This window comes from Pelecanus crispus, chromosome Z (genome assembly GCF_030463565.1).
Source record: "Pelecanus crispus isolate bPelCri1 chromosome Z, bPelCri1.pri, whole genome shotgun sequence".
Classification (NCBI taxonomy): domain Eukaryota; kingdom Metazoa; phylum Chordata; class Aves; order Pelecaniformes; family Pelecanidae; genus Pelecanus; species Pelecanus crispus.
This window is the reverse complement of record NC_134676.1, coordinates 46,627,769-46,650,391: the sequence shown is the minus strand read 5'-3', so window position 1 is coordinate 46,650,391 and position 22,623 is coordinate 46,627,769.

Below are 22,623 nucleotides of genomic sequence, written 5' to 3'. Positions count from 1 at the left end.
CTCTGTGCTTTATAAAAGACCTTTTCTCCTATGGCTTTCTCTTGAAACTTCGATCATTCTCTGCCTCCTCTTGAGGCATGCTCTCACACATAATTTCCCTACCTTAACAAACATATTTTCTTATTCTGGGGACATATTTACAGCAAAAGTTCAGGGGAATCAGAAGTAACATTTCTTTGGTGCAACAGTTGTAGACCCATGTCTGAGAATAATGACATGTCTCCTATGCCCACTATAATATCTGCACTTGTATTGTATGTGAAGAAGAAGGAAATGTGAGGAGAATAAAAATGTTTACAACAAAATTCTCAGTGAAATTGGCAGGTCTGCTTCAGGTTTCATGCCATATTTTCAACTTAAAATGACTATGCCATAAGCATTTTAGGTGAGAACTAGTTAGGGTAAGCATAGCAGTAATTCTTTAGTGTTAACAAAAGTCTTGGAAGATGTATTTGTGACCAGATTTTTGTAAGTCGATTCTGGGCTCCTCCCAGTCTTCTTTTTCTTTCTAGCTGAAACTTTTGGGCAACTCTAGTAGTAGCAGACAATGTAGGCAGGCCCATCACCCACTCAGTGTCTTTCAGACTAGTAGTCAAGTGTCTTTCAGACTGTCAGTCAAGACCTAGCTATGAGGTCAACTTGCTATTCTAAATATTCATGTACGTAAAGCTCAGTTTTAATAGACTTGTTAAAAATTTGGTGGAGGAAGGAAATGTAGTCTGTTGATTCTTTTTCTGCTGGACTGCATGAAATGTAAATTAGGTCAACCTAATCTCTGTGTTGCTGTTTAGATACCAGGACTCACTCAAACAGGAAAAGAAAATTGAATATTTTAAATTTTATCCATAGCTTGGAAGAAATTATAATTTCAACATGATCTTCAATTGTAGATCACTTATTCCAGTCACCTCCTAAAATTTTCTCTAAAGTTTTTCTGAACATATTTTGGAGTAGCAGAGAAAAAGGAGTTCAGCTACACCTATTGGCTAAAAGCAGCAAAGGCGGATTTAGGAGTCCTGTTGGCCAGGCTATACAAGAACTCTGGACAGGTAACGTGGCAACTGTGGATGGAAATTAAATTAATAGGCATATTTTCCATAAGCAATTAACATAGCTGGATAAAAACAAAAAAAATAAGTATGCAACCATCTTTATTCTCCCTCTCCACCAAAACAAAACAAAACAAAACCTCCACAAAACAAACAAAAAAACCCAACTGTAAGGCCTGAAAGCTTCTTCAGTCATTTTAGGATACCATTGATCATACAATTTAACATGAATAGCCATATTAAATGAATGAGGGGATTTATAATTTCCACACTATGGATTTCTCCCCTCTGATATAAATATCTGTAAAAAGCTCCCATGAGTTATGGCAAAAGATGCCTTTAACCTTTGCATACATAATTTCAGACCAGCTTAGCATCATTTTTCTCAGAATGAAACCATATGTCACCTAATGGCTCAGGGGAGATACTGGCATATGGAGCCTTTCAAGTTTTAACTGCCAGTTTGAATCCAGCCCAGGTCAGTAACAACCAACACTGCTATATCTGAAGGCTGTTGGGTAATCTATGTGAAATGAGTTGGCCATCTCAGCCCAGATCCTACAGCAAAGTTGTCCACCAGAATGCGACCACTGCAGATGGCTCAAACTCGCCCTTCTGTCGGCAGTACCAGCAAGTCAGCCAAAGATTAAATGAGCCTTGTACATACAAGAGCTTTCACACTGTAGAAGTCACTTTCCCAAGCCAGAGGTAAGAGACCTTGACATGCAGGGCAATCATTGTGAAACACGACCCTGGAGGAGGACCTGCGGCACTCTTCAGCCAGTCACCTCTAGCTTTTTTGCATTAGCATTACACCACCTCCTCCCAGCTCTTCCTTCATACAGATTTAACCCATTAGACAGATCAGCTTTTAATGTCTGCATTAAAGCTCCACAAAGGATAGTAGTTCTTTGAGTAACGAAAATTCTGTTGTCTAAAGTGAAGATTCAGACCTGGGAGAAATCTTTATAAAGAGAAAAAGAACACAGAATTAAGCAGTGTCATGATGAGGGAAGCTTAAAACATGCAATAATTTTATGAAAGTTGAAGAGAACACTGTATGATAACAAACAGTTAACTTTCTTTGAAATAGTATCCAAGAGTAGAAAAGAATTAAATAATAATATTAATACATGCATTGCAGTAGAGAACAATGAATGCTTGAGAAAAAGAAATTTTAAAGCCTCTTAGGAAAAAACTACTAGGGAGCCTGTTCCTAATTTTCAACAGGAGGGATTTTTATCAGTATGAAATGCGAATTCTCTCTTTGCAATGGTGAAAACATTGTATGTCTATATTATCGGTTCTCAGTTAGGCTTCAAAAATTATCACTGTGTTTTTATTTCCTACTGGAAAATTTATGAAGACAGCTATTTTAATGCATAGCGTGACACTGATGTACAGCTGGGAAATGAAGCCAGGCAAATTAATTGATAATGCAGTTCTTTATGCACTCTGTGGGAGCTGTGTCACAAAGGAGGCTAACAGTAGGTGTTTACAAATAAAACAGAAACTAGGAGGTGATTTTAAAAACAGGACTGTTCTTACTGATTCTATTCCACATATTGCCAGGTAACCAAAGAGCTTACATGAAAGCATTAGTGTTAGTGAGACATTAGTTCATTGATGGAACAGCTCATGTATACCTATTTATGCAGGTTTTTTGTGTTACCAGGCTTGATATTTTGCAGTTTTTTCCCATTGTAGCTTTGTGAAATAAATATGCATATACCAGAAAGCAGCATACACAGTTTACACATTTGCCTTTTTTTTTTGCTACTGTAAATTATATTGTTATTTTATAAAACATACATATTATGTCAAGTGCTGAAAAGGACACTGTCAGGTTCAATATATACTCCCCTTTGTCACTATAGTAACTAGGCTGTTATCTATATCTCAGCTCTTCCTCGTGTGTCAGACTTGACGCAGTTCACTTACAAGGCTCCACACCCCTGGAGTATCTTTCTGCACCTATCCTATGTTGTTAAGCCTCATAAGTGAGCTGTAACAAAGATGCCAAGAGGGGGTACCACCCGTGGCGTAACTGTGTGTGAGAAGATTTCAAATGAGGGTATATATGCCCCTGTAATCCACTGACTGCTGTGACCCAAGTGATGAGCTCAGCAAGCACTACTGCAGAAGATGAAGAAATGACTGGTGAGACCTGTGTGCTGTGCAGTGGGCTTGCATACCCAATTCCATGGCTGCAAGAAGTGGGAAAGTAAGTGCTGTGGAGGGATGATATCCTAAAGCCACGGTACATTGCCCTTTCTGAAAAACATTTGGCTGAATCCCATGACTTATTTCTTGAGGTTCCCAATGACACATCACATTGGAAGTTATTGCGACTTCTCTCTTAAACACTACCCAACTATCTCAGCATTTATACCAACCTACAGATCAGAGGTTGATCTGATAAACATCAGCCTTTGTTATAAACTCAAGTCATGTCTTCTTCTAAAGCATTTGATTTCAGATAATTTATATAACTATAATATGTTCATGCAATATGTATTACATTTACTTTTTCCTTTTCAAATGTTAACTTTTGCTTTTTATTTCTATTAGGCATAGAGTTCAGATTTCCAAACATTTCTACAAACGGAGTACAGACTATGGTTTCTTCCACTTCTATTTTCTTTATCCTGGTAACAAGGTGTTCTCCTCTGGCTTGCAGAAAATGTAGAGGGCAGTTTAAAGTGTATGTGTGTGGATTAATCTGAGATTTACTAAAAGAAGATTAATAACATTATATCCGTGATTGATTTAGGGAATTTTAAAAATAGTACTTTTTAACCCCAAGTTGGGTTCAATGCAAAAAGAAAACATGTTTTTCCACAGGTACAGTAAGGGTGATGAATCATGAAAAACAGACGTTTGTCTCAGTAGGCTAGATATTCTACATGAATGTTAGAAACAGTGCCCAGTTAAAAACACAATATGTATAATACCCTTAACGCAGTTAAACTGTTGACAGTTTCTAACAGTTTGAGAAGAAACACTGTTCTGAGATAATGGTTTAGTAGTATTCTGTTCAGAAGTACTACTGGTCTGGATGAGGAAGAGTTATGATGTAATTGATTTTGGCATGAAGGAATGGGATATTTCAGCCAGATAATGTAAAATGGAATCAACACAGATGCTGACACTTGGCCTGGAGAACTGGTTGTACCTCTTTTGTACCCTCTGTTGTACCTCTTTTATATTTGACTCCCTTCTTCTCCTCTTAAAAAAGAAAAAAAAAGAATCACTGCAGTTAGGTTAAATGGTAGATAAAATGCACATATCCATCATTAATTAAATAATTCACTGAACAGAAAAAGAACAGCCTGTCATTCTTTCCTCAGAGATAGGATGGTTAAGCATTCAGGCTGATTCCTCATTAATGGCCAGGCTCAAGTATAATTCGGGCTTAGGGTATCTTTTGTCTGACAGGAAGCTTACTACATAATGACATGACATGCCTATCCCTTTTTCCAAACCTTTTGCAGGAGCACAGTATTTACTTTCCCTGGACTAGAAAAATTTAACTATTTAATTTGTGTTTTAGATTTTTCTCACAAGAGATCTGCATACAGGCAGTAAAGAGTGGTGGAGGGGAGCCTGAGAAGATATCTTGAGTAAGAAGAGTCAGCAGATCAGACAGTCAGATGAGCCCAGTGACAGACCTAACTGCCTGGCTGGGAACACCTAAGTGCCTTGCTAGGAAGGTCCCCATGGGACAGTAAGCTCAGTGTGAGCAAGCAGTGTGCCCTGGCAACAATGAGGCCAACAAAGTCCTGGGCTGCGTCAGCCAGAAGTAACCCAACAGCTTGAGGGATGCGATTATTCCTCTTTACTCTTGTCAGGCCACACCTGAAATAACTCATCCTGTTTTGCAGCTCAAGAAGGACACTGAAGAACTGGAGAGGGTCCAACAGAGAGCCACCAATTTGATTAGAGGATTGACAAATCTGGTATACAAATAAACATTGAAGAAATGGGGTTTGTTCAGCCTAGAGAAGGGAGGGCTCAGGGGAAACCTAATGACAGTCTTCCAATAGCTAAAGGGCAGATACAGAGGCGGTGAAGGTACTCTATGCACAAGGATGGATCGTGACAGAAGATGCAACAGACACAAGTTGCATCAGGGGAAATTCCACCTGGATATAGGAGAAAATACTTCACTGTGGGGACACAGTCCTGGGCAACCCATCTGAGCAGGGGAGTTGGACCACATGACCTCCAGAGGTCCCTTCCCACCTTAACCATTCTATGATTCTGTGACAACTAAATGCTGAAGGGGTGGAATCTCCTTTGCTGGACATACTGAAGACTCAGCTTGAGAGGGCCCTGGACAATCTAATCCTGTTTTCAACAGGAAGTTGGATGAAGTGATCTCCAGGGTCCCTGCCAACAGAGACTTTTCTATAATTTCTATCCTACTGGAAAACAATGGGTTTTTAATTTGCTTGCAACCAGATTGGATCAAAAGACAAATTACTGCCAAGAATAATTATTACTTTGAAGCAGAAAATTCAGAAAAAGCACAACAACACGACTGTTTTGGAGATGTTCAAATATATTATTGTATCTGCTCAGTTCAGCACAGACTGTGTCCACCCAACTGCTACCCTTCCTCAATATAGTGCAGAGGCCTCACGTCTTCTTTTCCTGCTATGGACCAGGCACCAAAACAGATAGCAGACTGCTGCCATCACAGAAATTGTGGCCAAAGTCTGGTCAGAAGAGAAATAAGAATATCATTTATGTTCAAACTATACCTTTGTATTGAAAAACTTAGTGATATCAGTATGTTCCAAAACCATTTAAAGTGTTACTAAAGTGCAAAAAATAGAGTTTATCTATTCAGACTTTCAGAGCTGCAAAGACTACATCCTTTTCCAAAAAGGCATACATTTCTTTTGTGAAAAATTCTGGTTTTACTGACTGCTACAGAGGGCAATAACTATTCTGGGAGTGCTGCTGAGCAAAGAGTGAGCATACTCTTTGTATTCAGGGAGTTTTAAAAGGATAATTCCAGGACGGGACTACATGCCTATTGCTTTGTTTAGAATGCAATATAATTACCTTTGGGCAAAAAGAATCACAAAAAGAATTGGCTACATTTTTAAAAATCATTACAGACTCTATCTTTTTAAAAAGCTTTTATCAGTGCACAGTATTTCTTTCCTTCACCTCAAGGCTTCTTACATTTGGAAACACCCTTGTCTGGTACGAAGTTACCTAATTTCCAGTACTTCCATTACCTCACATATTAGTGAGGTACTTGCTTCTTCTCTTTGACTGACTCTGAACTTGGTGTTGCACCCTTTCCCACAGTTACATACTTTCCTTTTTGTGATGACTAGTACCACGCATGTTATTCCTCTTAGATTGCCAGATTCCAGTCTGAGGAATACTCATAAGAAATCACAGTTCTGACACAATTTAGCATAAGGAGCTCAAAAAAAGTTATGGTGCAGCCCAGCCAACTTATTTTCTCTGTCCCCTCAGCTATTACATCCAGATATCTACTCTCATTTATTTGTTGCTTCCATAATTTTGCTATTCATCACACTTCCTGGTAAGTTTTCCAGACTGAAAATAAACCCATATTAAACATTATTTGCTAAGAATACTAACAGCTTGAAATACACCACTGATGTACACAGCTTATTCCATCATTCTAAGTATGCCATAGATCAAGCTATCTACCTGTGATGGTGAGCATATTAAATCACTTGAAGTTCCATTTGCATGATCATCTTTCTAAACACTCTTGCTGTGTTGCTGACTCAAGCACTTTGAAAGACTCACTCGAAATTACTGTTTTAAAAAAAAATGAGAACATTGTCTCACTGAGTATGCAGGAAATGAAATGTGTTAGCACTTATCCATTTCAAATTAGATTCAGCACATAACCGCCTAACGTGAGTGCACCTAGCTATAGTTTACATTTGTCTCTCCAGTAAGCTTTTTAATCAAAAGTAATTTAGTGTTAAGCATATCAAAAAGCTTTTCATTAGCTATCGATGGGACTTGATTTATTCATATCCTGTGTGACATATGTTGCTGATGCTGTCGTCTACCACATCTCCAATTTTAAATAAGTGTTTCAGTTTTGGGTTGATATTTTTGCAAAGAGCACATCTGCAGTTTTGCATTGTGCAAGGCAGGAACGTTCAGTGTGCCCAAGGTGTCTGTTTTGCACTGGTGACTGAATTGCAGAACTAGTCATAGGACATCAGGTGGCAGATTGGAGGGGATTTTTCTGTTTTCTGGGGTCTTGCTGTTTTTTTTTTTTTTCCCCCCCAAAGTAGTTTCAGGGCATGATTTTCACTTGCATACTGGTTTTGTAGCAGTTGCAGTTACCTCCCTGCAGGACTGAGACGCAGTTCAGAACCTTTCAAGTACAAAACAACCAAGGTCACAAGGCCTTATTTTGAATGAGGCATCTATCCTGAATAAGATATTTCACTGCACAATCCTACTGTATGGGAAAGCAAAGTTCAGTGGTCATGTCAAGACATGGCTGTGGAAAGTGGTTCCATGCCTACATCCACCGATGTGTCATCAAGCAATTCACACAGGACTAGTTATTAGAGGTGTATAGGAAGTAGAGGGGGATTGCCGAGAATCCTGTTTAGTTTGGCATTATACATAGGCATTTCTGATAGTTCCCAGGTAGCCCTCCATATCATGCGCTTTTCAGAAAATCCCACCTAACTTCCTTGTATCTCAGTTAACCACCTCCAGACTGGAAAAAAAAAAAAAAAAAAAAAAAAAAGAGATTTCTCTCATGCCTCCTTTTGTCTAGTTAGTTTTAAGTCCTTCAGAACAAGTTTCTCACACAGTATGGCTGAAATCGTGGCCACTATTGAGGTAGGTAAGAATTTGTTGTAACTTCCCTGAAGTAAAAATTTTACTTCTGTTTGTACAGCAAGAATCAAGAAGGGTCACTTTAGGCTTGCATCAGCTAGGTAGTGTCAGAAAATGAGATTCACATTGCCAGTCTCATACCAATATGGAAATCAGTTATGTCACTAGTCAGACAGAAGCAGGCATTTTCCACTAGTGACTCAGAGAACTCACCAAGCCCACATTACCTTACACATTCATGTTACCAAAAGACATTTCTGAAACACTGTTGTGAGAATACTCAGTGCTTTCAACAAATTGAAAATTGAAGTGTTCCAATATATTGCAGAATTCCTAGATATTCTCTAAAGACAGGTTACAACTAGGCAGGGCAACAACATTGTGCGAATAGTTTCTTACCTTACTAAATTAAACAAAACAAACTCAACAACATGCCAGAACGAAATCTTTAAAGATGCATGCTTACAGCTCACAGATTTAGTTACACAGAAGCAAATCCTTCAAATTCCCTCAGCAATGTGCACTTCTATAGAGCTGCCTTTATTATAAGAAAGTTGGTCACCGTGTCTGGTAACAACTGTTCAGGTGCTCTAGTGGTGGAAATTAGCCGGCTCTTGTCAATTCAGGAGGCTAGAATGAGGTTAAAGGAGAGACAAGCAGCTAACAAGCATATAAAATAAAGTCCATTTCCATTCACCCTGAGGAATCCAATTCAGATGAATATCCATCACCCAAAATATTTACATCTTTGTTAATACACATGTCATCTCATGTGTGGCAGGAGATACAGTTCAGCCTCATTTCCTCAGTACCGACCTTGTGTCTCCTCAAAAGTTTAAAGCGAGGAACAGAAACTGAATTTTTTTACTCTGTTCTTCCCACCCCCCGCCCCGCCCATGAGGGATGAAAACTCGCTTTTACATACTCTTGCTATGTGCCCATACCTCAGTCTGTTTCTGCCAGTCTTTTTCCCTTCGACAATATTTGAACCTTACGTTCAATTTCAGCCAAATAAGACAAAGGGGTCTCAAAGGAAGTTGCTTGGAAATAGGCAGGCAATGAAAGGAGAGAGACCGCATTAGTGCCCCAAAGATGGAGAGGCTAAAGCATGCATTCTGACATTATTAGTCACCTGAGAGACCCCTTGAAAGAGAAACTTGGTGTTTCTCAGCAGTCTCTGAATATTCCAATTGCCAGCAAAGATTAGATTGGAGCTCATACCTATTAGACCCCATAAGGCACAGACATCCACTGGGAACTAGGTCTTAACAGTACTGTAGTTCCTGGAGGAGCTGTTTTTCTCTCTCTCCCACAGCTCTGCTCCCTCTTCCTTCATTGTCTCACAAATGAGCTTCATTTTTTGTGTGTGTGTGATGAACTGTTAAAAATCTGCTTAAACAGTCTCCCTCAGTATCACCCTGATTCCACTTTCCTTCTGTGGAGAAATGCAGCGTCTTGTGCACTGAGTCCTTCTGCTCCCCATGTATTACGCACTCAGCCCCTAGGACCAACTCCCTTTAGTTACCCATCACTTCATGTAAAGAAGGAAGGCACCAGAGCCCAACAGTAATAAAGGAGTCAGGAATATCTTCTATGAAGGCTGAAAAGGGAGTTATCCCTGCCTTTCATCACTGGGAAAATACTTCCTGCCTATCTCTTTTGACAAGAGAAACACACAGACAGACAGACAGACAGACACACATGCACACTGGTCATCTCTCTGCCCCACAAAGACCTCCCTAATCTGTAGGGGACTGTCTGGTGGTTTCCAATTTATGTGTATGAGTCAGGATGCTCTCAAAAGCAATCTTCAACTAAGCTAGAGCCAAGCAAAGTGATACAAAGACAGGCACAATTAACTTGCAATGTTTCCTTCAACTAAAAAAGGGAATTATTTGAATTATAAATGGACATAATTACTTTTATTTGCTATACAGAGTCATCTGTCTCAATAAAATAATACTGTGTGAACAAAGATATATTTTATGATACAGAATGAAGCAGGGAAAGAAAATACACGTTTTATAAAACAATCCTTTTTTTTGCACATTAATCTGGCAATATTAAAATGACGCACAATGGTTTTAATTTAAACAAAATAATCAAGATTATTTTATTAAATAAGGTTTTTTTCGTATGGAACTTTTTAATATTTTATTCCACCAGCAAAATCTGCTGATGCACTTGGAAGATCTCCCACTAAAGCAGATGCAAACAGAATCTGGATACACATTGCCATCTAGTGGAGCTCTGACCGACAGAGCACGCTCCAGAGACCTCAAGGCTTGCTTTACTCGGGAGCAACTCCGTTTGGAGCTGGTATTGATATTTAACAGAAAAAAAAAAAAAAGTCTTCTAAGATACATAAGTGTCGTGGTTTAACCCCAGCCAGCAACTAAGCACCACACAGCCGCTCGCTTGCTCCCCCACAGTGGGATGGCAGAGAGAATCAGAAGAGTAAAAGTGAGAAAACTCATGGGTTCAGAAAAAGGCAGTTTAATAGGTAAAACAAAGCCGTGCACACAAACAAAGCAAAAAAAAGAATTCGTTCACTACTTCCCATCGGCAGGCAGGTGTTCAGCTGTCTCTAGGAAAGAAGGGCTCCATCATGCATAACAGTTACTTAGAAAGACAAACACCATCACTCTAAATGTCTCCCCCTTCCTTCTTCTGTCCCCAGCTTTATATGCTGAGCATGACATCATATGGTATGGAATACCCCTTTGGTCAGCTGGGGTCAGCTGTCCTGGCTGTGTCCCCTCCCAACTTCTTGTGCACCCCCAGCCGACTCACTGGTGGGGTGGTGTGAGAAGCAGAAAAGGCCATGACGCTGTGTAAGCACTGCTCAGCAATAACTAAAACATCCCTGAATTATCAACAGTGTTTTCAGCACAAATCCAAAACATAGCCTCATACTAGCTACTATGAAAAAAATTAATTCCAGCCAAAACCAGCACAAGAAGCAGCAGAGAGTTTTAAACACAGGTTGCAGAGCCAGAAATAATGTTACAGTTCAGGTCAGCTGAATCTCTGCTGGGATATCTTAGTTGTGAAGTAAGACAAAAAACCTTTCACCCTTAAAGCACTGCTTCAAATCAGAAGTAAAACAAATAAATACACTTGTCTGTTCCATTTTACAAGAAGTACATGACTGCTAAAGAGCTCTATTTCACATTTAAGACCACACTTAACAAGCAAGGCCACTGAATATTTATTGTGCTCAGAGAGGTGTATTCTTTAGGGCTGGTTTGAAGAACAGTGGGCCAGTGGGGGAAAATCTGAAGGTCTCCTACTTAAGACCTAGCAATTTGTAGACACAGACGTCGTAAAATTTTGTCAGCTCAGCACCTTTTCCAAGCATGAAACTTCTTTCAAAAATTGAGATGTTTCGCTCCAAGCTTAGATGAGTCAGGGAGTTATTTGTGGTGTGATTAATGAATACCAAATAAAGCAAGGCACAGAGGGATGAGTCATATCACCATAACACCGAAGAAATAAAATATATAGCCCTTCTGGTTCTTACTCCTTTTGTGGCTTTTTGTTTGCTTGGTCTCTGTTTATTCTCATCATTCAGAGTAACTTCCATCTATTGCACTTCAATTTCAGTTTTTTTAACTATTTTTTTCTACAGAGCTGACTCACAGATGAAGGAAGTATTTGGCCTCCTGATACGGTATTAAACAACCTCCAAACTGCAATCTCCCAATCTTTTTTCTCCTGAGTCAACCAGTGTTAGCCCTGAAGCCTTTTCACTATGAAGTAACAAAGTCCAGGCCCCTCTCTAGCATTTTCATTCCTCAAACTTACCAACTGGGACAGCTGATAAGCTACAGACATGCGAAAGACAGCAACAGTACAAAAGATTGCACCTTCTGCACTTTTTTTGACAAAGAAAAGGCTATCCTCACACAGGTTTCATAATACTTCACCTAAATCAACACCTTGCTGAGGAGCTAATGAAAGCTGAACCCCAACAACAATGAAGTTGGTGGGCAGTCACTGTGTGGTCAATATGACTAATGTGAGAGGTAGGATGAAAATCATCACCACATAAAATAACGCAAATGGATTTCTAGGCAGATAGCATGATCATTTGGCTGAGGAAGTAAATGTGTCTGCAGTGTGAGAAGAAAGGAGCAATGATAAATCTATTGCAACAGGAAAGATGGCTTCAAGGTCACTCAGTGACACCTTCAAGGTTAGGTAAAGACACCCACTTCTAATCAGTGCAACACAGAGTGTTTGCATTGCTCAGCCTAGAGTACTAAACAAATTAATTGGTGGTTGTGGTCTTTTTTGTAGACTACCACTAGTGAGAAGGATAAAAGCATTCATTCTTTTCTGCAAGATGATGTCATCAGAGGTGTCAGGAAGAGATGTCACAGGTGTGTACAGCAGTATGCTGGTAAAAATGACAGCATGAGTATCACTGTTCAGTAAGCAGAAGCAGGACCATAGATTTGGGCTGACATGAAGCTGTACTCAAGCAATGGCTGTGAAGAAGAGCTTGCAGGCCACATTTAGTACCACAGACAGTTAATAAGGGCTTACTGAGTGTTTATTCAGTTGCTTTCATGTAAGTAAGAAGAATCAGAACCACAAACAGAAATGCCAGGAGCGCATGCTAGTAGTGACATGTACTTGCGGAAAATATACCAAATGTATCTAAATTTCATCAACATCCTAGCCTGAACTACACCCACTGATTGCAATTCTGTACAGATCAATTACATCTTGCATCATATACTTTTATCAATGTAAAGTTTTTCATTCATATTTTTATTACAGTCTTTTTTCCTGAACCTTTGCCCCAAGGAGGGAGTCATACAATTTTTTTTTCTCATATACCTTCATTAAGATTATCACTGCTATCAAGCACAATGGAGCCAATGAAGTTAGGAAAAAATGCTCAGAATTCAGATCCCAGGTTGGGTTGGCAGCTAGAAAAAACCCCTACATTATGAACTGAGCAAATTTGTTACCAGCATCATTGAAAGAATAAATATACCGTCACACAATGTCAGTGATTCAGAATGAAGTGTTATAAGTGCCAATTTTTATGAACTGTGGTGGCAGAGGTTAGAAAAATAGATTATTTTTCCAGGCACTGTATAAAGGTGATTCAATATATTCCCCTAATTCCAAAACCTATATCTAAAAATAACACAGTTTTGCCATATTCACAAAGTACCTCTTATAACCATCCTACATTATACTTAAACCGTGAACTAGTTATTGATGATAGCTGGCATAAAAGTTTTCTCCATATTTACAGTCAGTTCAGAAATGTTCTGTTTCTAAATACCAAGGACCATGAAGTAAAGAATCCGAGCTCATACATGCTTTACTATCATCATTTCTACTAACAACAGACATACAGGAACAAACAAAAATCACTTATCCCAGTAACATTCTTGTGCATCTCCATTTCCTTGGAATACAGCCTAATATAAAGTTAACCCTGAAACTTCCGTAGCTACAGGAAGAATCATATTGATGCTGCGTAACATAAACTAAGCAAATTAGAAAAGAGCAACCAGAACCACATAACTCAAGATAAATAAAAAACAAAATCAATTTATCAGACTACCTGACATATGTCTCCTCTGTAGGTAGTGTTGTGTTCTGCCATGTGAGAACCGGGCTTGGTTCTAGCACTCAGCAAGGAAGTACAGCAGAATAGACACAGCAAGACATGATCTTGCAGTTTCTAAGAGGAAGTACTTTAAATACACTGATACACTAACATGCAAAACTTTTACCTAGGAACCCAGCATTACAGCCAAGAAAATCTAAGAGGACCTAAGGCTTTGACCCTGGGGATGAGAGAAGCTCTTGGGGAAGTTAGGTGCACGTAGAAGAACACGGAAGATTAGGGGCCAAGGAGGCTCTGCCAAAAGATCCTTTTCGAAATCAGAGGAGGCTGGCATTCATTCCTTTTTCTTTTTTTATTTCTTCCTAAGAGTAGTCTCAGTGCAGTGTGTTTATTTAAAATCAGCAAATTGAATTGAGACTGTTGTATAGATACCCCTATAGGCCTATAATATCATTAAGCACAGACCATCAGCTGATCACAGCAGACAGAAACAAACAGTGGGCCTGATCTGCCTTCTGCTACCGTGGTGTAAATAGGGTATCTGTTTTTAAAAGAATGGAATTTATCCAGATTTTTAACAGTGCAACTGAGGCCAGATTTGGCCCAGCTTCTTCAGTGGCCACCAGGGCCCACAATACACATGCAATGATGCACAGATGTGCAGTGAAGTTTGAAAAACATGTTCTCTCTTTTTTCAAAGTGTGTACAATGAATATTAAACAACCCCCTGAAGTTCACATTGCCACTTGCCTAGAATCAGCACTGCAATCCCTATTATGCGCTGCACTACGTGGAATGCTAATGACTATTTAAACTAATTCAGAGTGGATGTGTAAAGAGTCAGGGCAGTGACAGGGATATGGCAAGTGCAAGATTATTCTGTAGCTTTACATATTCCTTTTCTTTCTTCTTTATTTCAAAGAGACCAGACATTTTTTTCTAAATTGGACTATTTTTGATAGCCTTGGAGGAGAGAAAATGAGATTCCCACATCCAAATGGTTAGGATACCCACAGGCCAATTTTGATTTAGGAAAAAGGAAAAGCTGCCAAGTACCAGAATACAATGTCAAAGGCTGGGGTGATCAATTGAATCATAAAGGAAATGGACAGGAAGCTTCATTAAAAGTGTGGGATACGGAAACTCCCTGTAAGCCACAGCGCTTTGTAACCTCATACTTGCATTCTAAATATATTTGCATTAGATTTAAAGAATTACAGCACTAAAGTATCAGAAAGCTTAAACCCGTATGTTTAGCTAGGAGATAGTAAGCAGGTGATGTGACAGCCACTTACATAACTAGAAAGACTGTGTACACAACAGTATACAATTTTCATTAGCATATCTCACTTTTTCCTTCCATTTTCTGAAAAATGCCACAGCTAATGCATCAGTCAGCAGTAGAGTCAGAGGACTTCACTTTCTGGAGTTCAGTACAGCTTCCACTTATTAACTCAAAAGTGGGTTAGTGTCTTTTTAAATTGTTTTTCTGACAGAGTTGCTTGTGGCCTGAAAGAACCAGCATTTAAATAGTATTCATCTTAGGCTATGGTAAACTACAGCTAATAGGATCTACTCTGTTCTGGTTTTGTGCCTCTGTGCTCTCAGATGGTGTCTTCCCCAGATCATCATGTCAGTAAATCCTAATCTAAATTTAACTCATTATTAGCCAAATAGATCTTCTGAGGAATGCTTCCTTGAAGAGGCAGTCATAACCTAGATTTCATTTTTGTTGCAGGAGGAACTTGCACAAAACTGAAGCGAACTGTGGATTCTCTGACAAACATACTGGCACAAAAACATGTGCACCTGAACTACAAGTAACTAAGCAAGTAGCCAACAACTGAGCTTCCAGATGAACCTACTTGGTTTCAGAGTAAGTTCTGCTCTGTCTGAAGGAGAAGCCAGGACCTCTAAGAAGCTGTAATACTTTCAAAGATGAACTCAAGCTGTTAAACTTGGGGACAGACCTAGATTTTAGATACTCTAAAATAGCTTGACACCATGGTATTAGATATGACTGCGTTTTCATTTCAGATACATGAAATATAACACACTATGTTTCTCTAGAGGAAGTTCTTGGCTACAAATGTGTATACTACTCTACATTTCTATATTACATTCCACACTTGGCTGATCAGACCCATTCCTTACTTTCTTGTTCAACCTTCCACACTCAAAGCAGCACAGTGGCAGGGAAACTGGCTGCAACATAAACTGTGCTTTTCCCAGGACAGAGATAGCGCAAGTGTTGCTGCTGTGGCTTTGCAAAATGTTCGTAAGGTGGGAGGGATGGAGACAGGCTGTTCAGTATCTTGCTGAATGTTTGCACAAGGGTTAGAAACAATGTTATACAGGGGAAAGGGGAAAAAAACAAAAAAGCAGGCTCATTTAAATCCTTAAAAGGAACATCAGATTGTTATCTAACTGTCCTTCACCTCCTTTGCTCAGTTTATAGCATCCTTTTCCCTAACTAGAACAGTGGGGAGTTTTGTTAATTTTTGAGTAGATGCATACGCTACTTCTTTACTCCCCTGTGTAAATCATTTTAAGGTCAGAGAGTTTCTTTTAAAGATTCATTCTTTCAAGCTGCAATTCTGAGGACAAGTTCTGAGGACAGCAAAAATCCCAGGAAAGGCTTGTGTTTCTTGCACACAACTCCTGACAAACACATTCCAGCAGGATTTAGTCTTACCAGCATTTTAGCAAAACAAAATATGCAGCTAAAGAGAAAGATTGGGGGGGGGGGGGGGGGGGGGAGTAGAAGAGGGAAAATTAATTATGAAAAGCTAAAGATTGGAAAAGAGAAAAGAAAATTAAGAATAAAGAAACCGAAGAGCCATCCTTTTGCTGAAGCCATATCTTAAAAATAAGAGTACATAATGTTAGCCACAGTTAGCCTGATTGACATCACAGCATCTGAGCAATGTTGGGCTCTGCTTTCATGACATCAAGTGGTTAACCTGTAAAGGTGCATTCTGCTGATCTCTTGAACACACTCCTCCGAATTCCAAAGGCTGTTAAAAGGAAGTTGTACTTAAAGGGGCTTATGAAGAGATTGAGAGCAGCCCTGCGGAGAAGGACTTGGGGGTACTGGTAGATGAAAAGCTGGACATGAGCCAACAATGTGCGCTTGCAGCCCAGAAAGCCAACCGTATCCTGGGCTGCATCAAAAGAAGTGTGGCCAGCAGGTCGAGGGAGGGGATTCTGCCCCTCTGCTCTGCTCAGACCTCACCTGGAGTACTGCATCCAGCTCTGGGGCCCTCAGCACAAGAAGGACATGGACCTGTTGGAGTGTGTCCAGAAGAGGGCCACCAAAATGATCTGAGGGCTGGAGCACCTCTCCTATGAGGCCAGGCTGAGAGAGTTTGGGTTCAGCCTGGAGAAGAGAAGGCTGCGAGGAGACCTTATTGCGTCCTTCCAGTACTTAAAGGGGGCCTACAGGAAAGATGGGGAGAATCTTTTTAATAAGGCCTGTTGTGACAGGACAAGGAATAATGGATTTAAACTCAAGAAGAACAGATTTAGACTAGACATAAGAAAGAAATTTTTTACGATGAGGGTGGTCAAGCACTGGAACAGGTTGCCCAGAGAGGTGGTAGAGGCCCCATCCCTGGCAACATTGAAGGTCAGGTTGGATGGGGCTCTGAGCAACCTGATCTGGTTAAAGCTGTCCCTGCTCACAGCACTGTGGTTGGGCTAGATGACCTCTAACGGTCCCTTCCAACCCAAAGCATTCTATGATTCTATGATCCTATAAAGACAATCCTTCTCAGCCCACCCTTGGTTGGGTTACAGGTCCTAAGGCAGTGTTTCGTAAGAAACTTTTTTTTATTTTACTCCAGCCCCTTTACCTTTCATATGAATTTTCATTTATTCATATTCAAAATAGTGTTCAATTCAGAAGTCAGATTAAGTATTTTAAAAGATCCCATCTAAGAGAAACCATACCCACTAAACACCTGCACAACATATTTTAAAAGGAACTCACAAACAATAAAAGAGCCCCAACAGCAGTTAAAACTAAGCCTGACATGGAACAGTCTTGACTCCCTCCCCTACTGCTATTATAGAAGCAAGTCAGAAAACAAAACGTACCAACCAAGAAGAATAGAAAAACAAATGCACCAGCATGGTTGTCATTTTGTTGAGACCAATTGTTTCTCAAAGTTAATGATTATTGGGACCCAGATGTCTTCAAACTCTCTCAACAGTAAAAAATCTGCTCCTATTGACTGTGATCAGCATTCAGGAAAAAAAAGATCCCATTTTCCTTTTAAATTTCTATGCCTAATTAACAATTAAAATTAGTACAATTATGTTTATTTCTGTTTCCTGTAAGGCAGTTATCACCACAATTCCTACACATTTTCAAGTCTTTAGGACATTCAATGAATGCTTCACAGTTGACCCTGCTCTGTGTGTCTCTGTGGGCTTCTAAGCCAAGTATGGCCAAATTCTCATTTGCTTTCTGATTTATTTCATTCCTGACCTTTCTATTAATATAATTCTGTCTGCAGTAACACAGAAAAGATTTTCCTAGCAGGAAAGCATTGCAAATTGTAGTTTAAATTAATTTTTATTTCATCCATTAGCTCCCTCCACAGTCAGGTGACCTCCTCCAAGAAGCTTCCTCATCTGTCCGGAGCTTTCTAACTACATGGTTCCTGACAGCATAGTTTTTGCATCAAGCTGCAAATGAAGAAAAATAGATTAAGGACTCTTGAATGGATACTAGAAGTCAAATAAGAGACTGTGGAGGACCCTGGGAACTATAGCAACCTGCTGGTAGTGTATTTTTTATACAGAGAAAATTAACTGCAGCATTTACACCAGCTAAAGCTGGTGCCTAGCACAACCTTCAGATATAAATCATTACAGCAGTCTTTGCTGAGGTGATGATCACAGGGATGGATCAGTAGTTTCTTGTGATAAAGAGTAACAATTTTTGCCTAGCAAGCTAGACATGAAACAAAGCATCTCCTCAGTCTTCATACTAACTCAGAGCTTTGCAAGACTCGTCTTTGATAATTGAAGGCACATACCTTCAAATAAAGTCAGTATTGTGACAAATCTATAACACATTTAACTTCTGTAACAGCCTCACTTTCAATCCATTTGCTTTAATTTTTGCTCCTCTGTTTTCAATTGTTATGTCCAGTAGACACTCTGACATCGTTGAGGAGGAGCCATTTTCAAAAGAGACTGCTACTAACAAACAAGAATTGCAATTGATTTCTAGTTCAGTTTTAAGTATTTCATAGATATCAAGTAACAGCACATAACCACGGGATAAACAAACCAAAAGGCAGCAAAATGGAGTTTGCTATTTAGGTAGACCCTGAACTACCTTGGGACATTTTGGGAGCCCACTCAGTAAGAGTTTGTCTTGCATGGGCACAGCATGCTATGCCAAGACAGGGCACCCAGCTGTTACTGGGCACAAATGTCAGGTTTTCTGTAGCCAGGGGCTGCAAGGGTGCCCTGCAGGGAGGAATCCATTAGCTGCCCTGTGCAGTCACAGCTGCTTCCAGCTGGCTCTGAAACCAGCGTGCACCCCATATCACACACCAAAACTTCAACCAACCACATGATGCCTCCATTCAGACATGTTTAAGAAAGAGTGGCAGCTGCTGGGAGAGGAGAAACAGAGGAGACACATGGACGGGGACATGGCTGAAGGCACAGATGGAGATGTGCTCTTCAGAGACGCTCCATGCCACAGGAGGTGCACCTCTGAAGGGACTGCAGCCCATGGAGGAACCTGCACCAAAGTAGCAATGCGCTGAAGGGACTGTGCATCCATGGGTGACACGCACTAGGGTAGGGACACCCCTGAGGCGCTACAGTTCATGGATGATCATCACCAGGACAGGGACAGTCCCAAAGGAACTGTGGCTCATGGAGAATATATGTCAGGGAAGGAACTCCCCCAAAGGGACTGTGACCCATGCATAAACCACACTGGAGCAGAGGAATACAAGTAAGGAGAAAAGATTGGCAGAAAGAAAACATTACTCGTACAACCCCAACCCCAGTTCCCCAAATTGTGGCTGTTTTGCTTGTGACACCACCTTAGCTGGTCCCCAGTAGAATCCCACTGGCTCAGGATGCTCTTATTGAGGTGCAGTGAAGGAAGAGACTCATGGAGCCTGCAGATGAGACATATTCATGTGAGGGGTAAATGAGAGGTGGATCACCCACCAGCTTTTCCTGCACACCAAGAGATAATGGATTTGTCTCATTCCTGGCACTAGAGTTTCACAAATTCCTGTTTCCTCTAAGTGCTGCTGCATACGCTAATCCTCTGAAAGACTATTAAATCTGAAAGACTGTTAAGTGTAAGTTATATAAAATATATGCTGCATGGTTTCTTCTTTTTAAGGTAACGAGTAACTGCCAAATAGCACCTGTTTCTAGGTAGATAGCAAGCATTAACACTAGTGACTCCATAGGTAGTATCCTTTCCCCTGAGGTGGTATTAAATAATAGGCCAGCACGGTGTCAGGCTGCATTGTTGGAAGCCTTTAAGATGCAGTATTAAACCTATATCTGAAGTATTCACAGTCCTCAGAGATCTCTATTGCACTGTGAACAAGGTTATCCCTGGAGTTCTGACTTAACCACATTTTTGCAATTGCATTGTCAACCTAAACTTCCACTGCATTTTTGTTTAGATACTGTACACTCCTTTGCCTCCAGTCTTAAACTGCTGAGCAGTATTTGTGCATACTTTCAGAAGCCCACATGTCGGTAAGTGCTGGGAGAGGAAAACACAAGGTCATGCTGCAGTTTCAATCAGAAAAGTGCTTTTATTTCACTCAGACTTGAGAAGTTAGGTACAACAACAGTCCTCCCCTTCAAGTACAGGCCATGGGCTGTTAATTTGAAAGGGTACAGGCTAATCATTTGTATTGGTTTTGCATGGTAAGGTTTTGGTAGCAGGGGGGCTGCAGGGGTGGTTTACTGTGAGAAGCTGCCAGAAGCTTCCCCTATGTCCGACAGAGCCAATGCCAGCTGGCCCCAAGATGGACCTGCCACTGGCCAAGGCCGAGCCCATCAGCAAGAGTGGTATTGCCTCTGTGATAACATATTTAAGAGGGGGGGGAAAAACCTGTGCAGCAGCAGCCAGAGAGAGGAGTGAGAATATGCGAGAGGAACGACTCTGCAGACACAAGGAAGAAGGAGGGGGAGGATGTGCTCCAGGCACCGGAGCAGAGACCCCTGCAGCCCCTGGTGCAGACCATGGTGAGGCAGCTGTGCCCCTGCAGCCCATGGAGGTCCATGGTGGAGCAGACATCCAGCTGCAGCCCATGGAGGACCTTACACTGAAGCAGGTGGATGTGCCCAAAGGAGGCTGTGACCCTGTGGGAAGCCCGTGCTGGAGCAGGCTCCTGGCAGGACCTGTGGAGCCATGGAGAGAGAGAAGCCCATGCTGGAGCAGGTTTGCTGGCAGGGCTTGGGACCCTGTGGGGGACCCACGCTGGAGCAGTCTGCTCCTGAAGGACTGCACCCCATGGAAAGGCCATGTGTAAAGGACCCACGCTGGAGCAGTCCGTGAAGAGCTGTAGCCCATGGGAAGGACCCACATTGGAGGAGTTTGTGGAGGACTGTCTCCCATGGGAGAGATCCCACACTGGAGCAGGGGAAGAATGTGAGCAGTCCTCCCCGCTGAGGAGGAAGGAGCAGCAGAGACAACATGTGATGACTGGACCACAACTCCCACTCCCCATAGAGAAAATCAGGCATAAAGTTGAGCCTGGGAAGAAGGGACGGGGCGGGGGAAGGTGTTTTTAAGATTTGGTTTTATTTCTCATTATCCTACTTTGATTTGATTGGAATAAATTAAACTAATTTCCCCAAGCCAAGTCTGTTTTGCCTGCGACAGTAATGGGTGAGTGATCTCTCCCTGTCCTTACCTTGACACACAAGCCTTCCATTAAATTTTCTCTTCCCTGTCCAGCTGAGGAGTGGAATGATAGAGCAGCTTTGGTTGGCACCTGGTGTCCAGCCAGGGTCAACCCACCACACTGCAGTATTTACAGGAAGCATTAGAAAGAGATGGCCAGTGGTAAATTCAGTATTGCCAGCTTCAAATAAAGGTAGCTCTTGATCCAGAATCCTTTCAGGAGTGACATATTTGGGGACCTTTTTAAGCTGAATGTGAATTTTTAGGTACGTAAGTACTACTCTCAAACTTCTGTTTGTTACAGAAGCAGAACTAGTAAATTTTTAGTGAAAGCTTGTGACTTCAGGTTGACACTTGTCATTCAAATAGTCAGGAGAACTAATAAGAGACTTCTGTACTTATGACATACTACTTTCCCATTCCCTCCTTTTTTTACAAGCCTTTCAGTGCAAGTTCTAGTATATCCTGCAAAAATGTAGGACCAATTTTTGTGGCACACTACACTTAGAAGCAAACCACTGTCTAGATCCGACAAATGCCACAACAGTATGCAGAAGGAGATGGTGCACTCAGGAAAATGGAATTTTTACACCTATAACAGACAGCATTTCCCCTTTATGTGGGAAAACTCCTTCTAAGACTCTAAATCTTTAGAACAATGACCTCTTTTTTTGGACTATAATACTTAAATTTGTGTGGAAAACTGCAGACAGACAGTATCACCCCCTTTGTCCAAAGACTTGTCTATCCATCATTCAGCACAGCAAGACAGCTGCTGACTCCCTGTTCTTCATGGGGTTTTTTTCTGGAACTGGAATCCAGTAAATAACTTACTCTAGAAAATTACCATCTTTTTTTTTTCCGAAGAAAGCAGTCCTCTTAATTAAATTTCAAAGAAAATAAAAGCTCTCTTACCTAAGTGACATCAGAGATAATAATAAGACTTCAGAAATTTTTATCACCTGAAATTCCCATAGAAAGCTAAAATAGTACCACACTAAAAGACTTCTCACAGCTTGTCCACAATATGAGGCATAGATATTCTGAACAACGCCATGCTTTTACGTGCCTTTTCCTGCAGAATCATCCCTTATTCTGATTTAGTGTCATTATTTGAAATTTATTTCACATAAGCAGAGTTCAAATAGGCACATTCACAAGTGGAGTTACTCAGCAATAGCTACAGAAATTAAATTTACATCTAC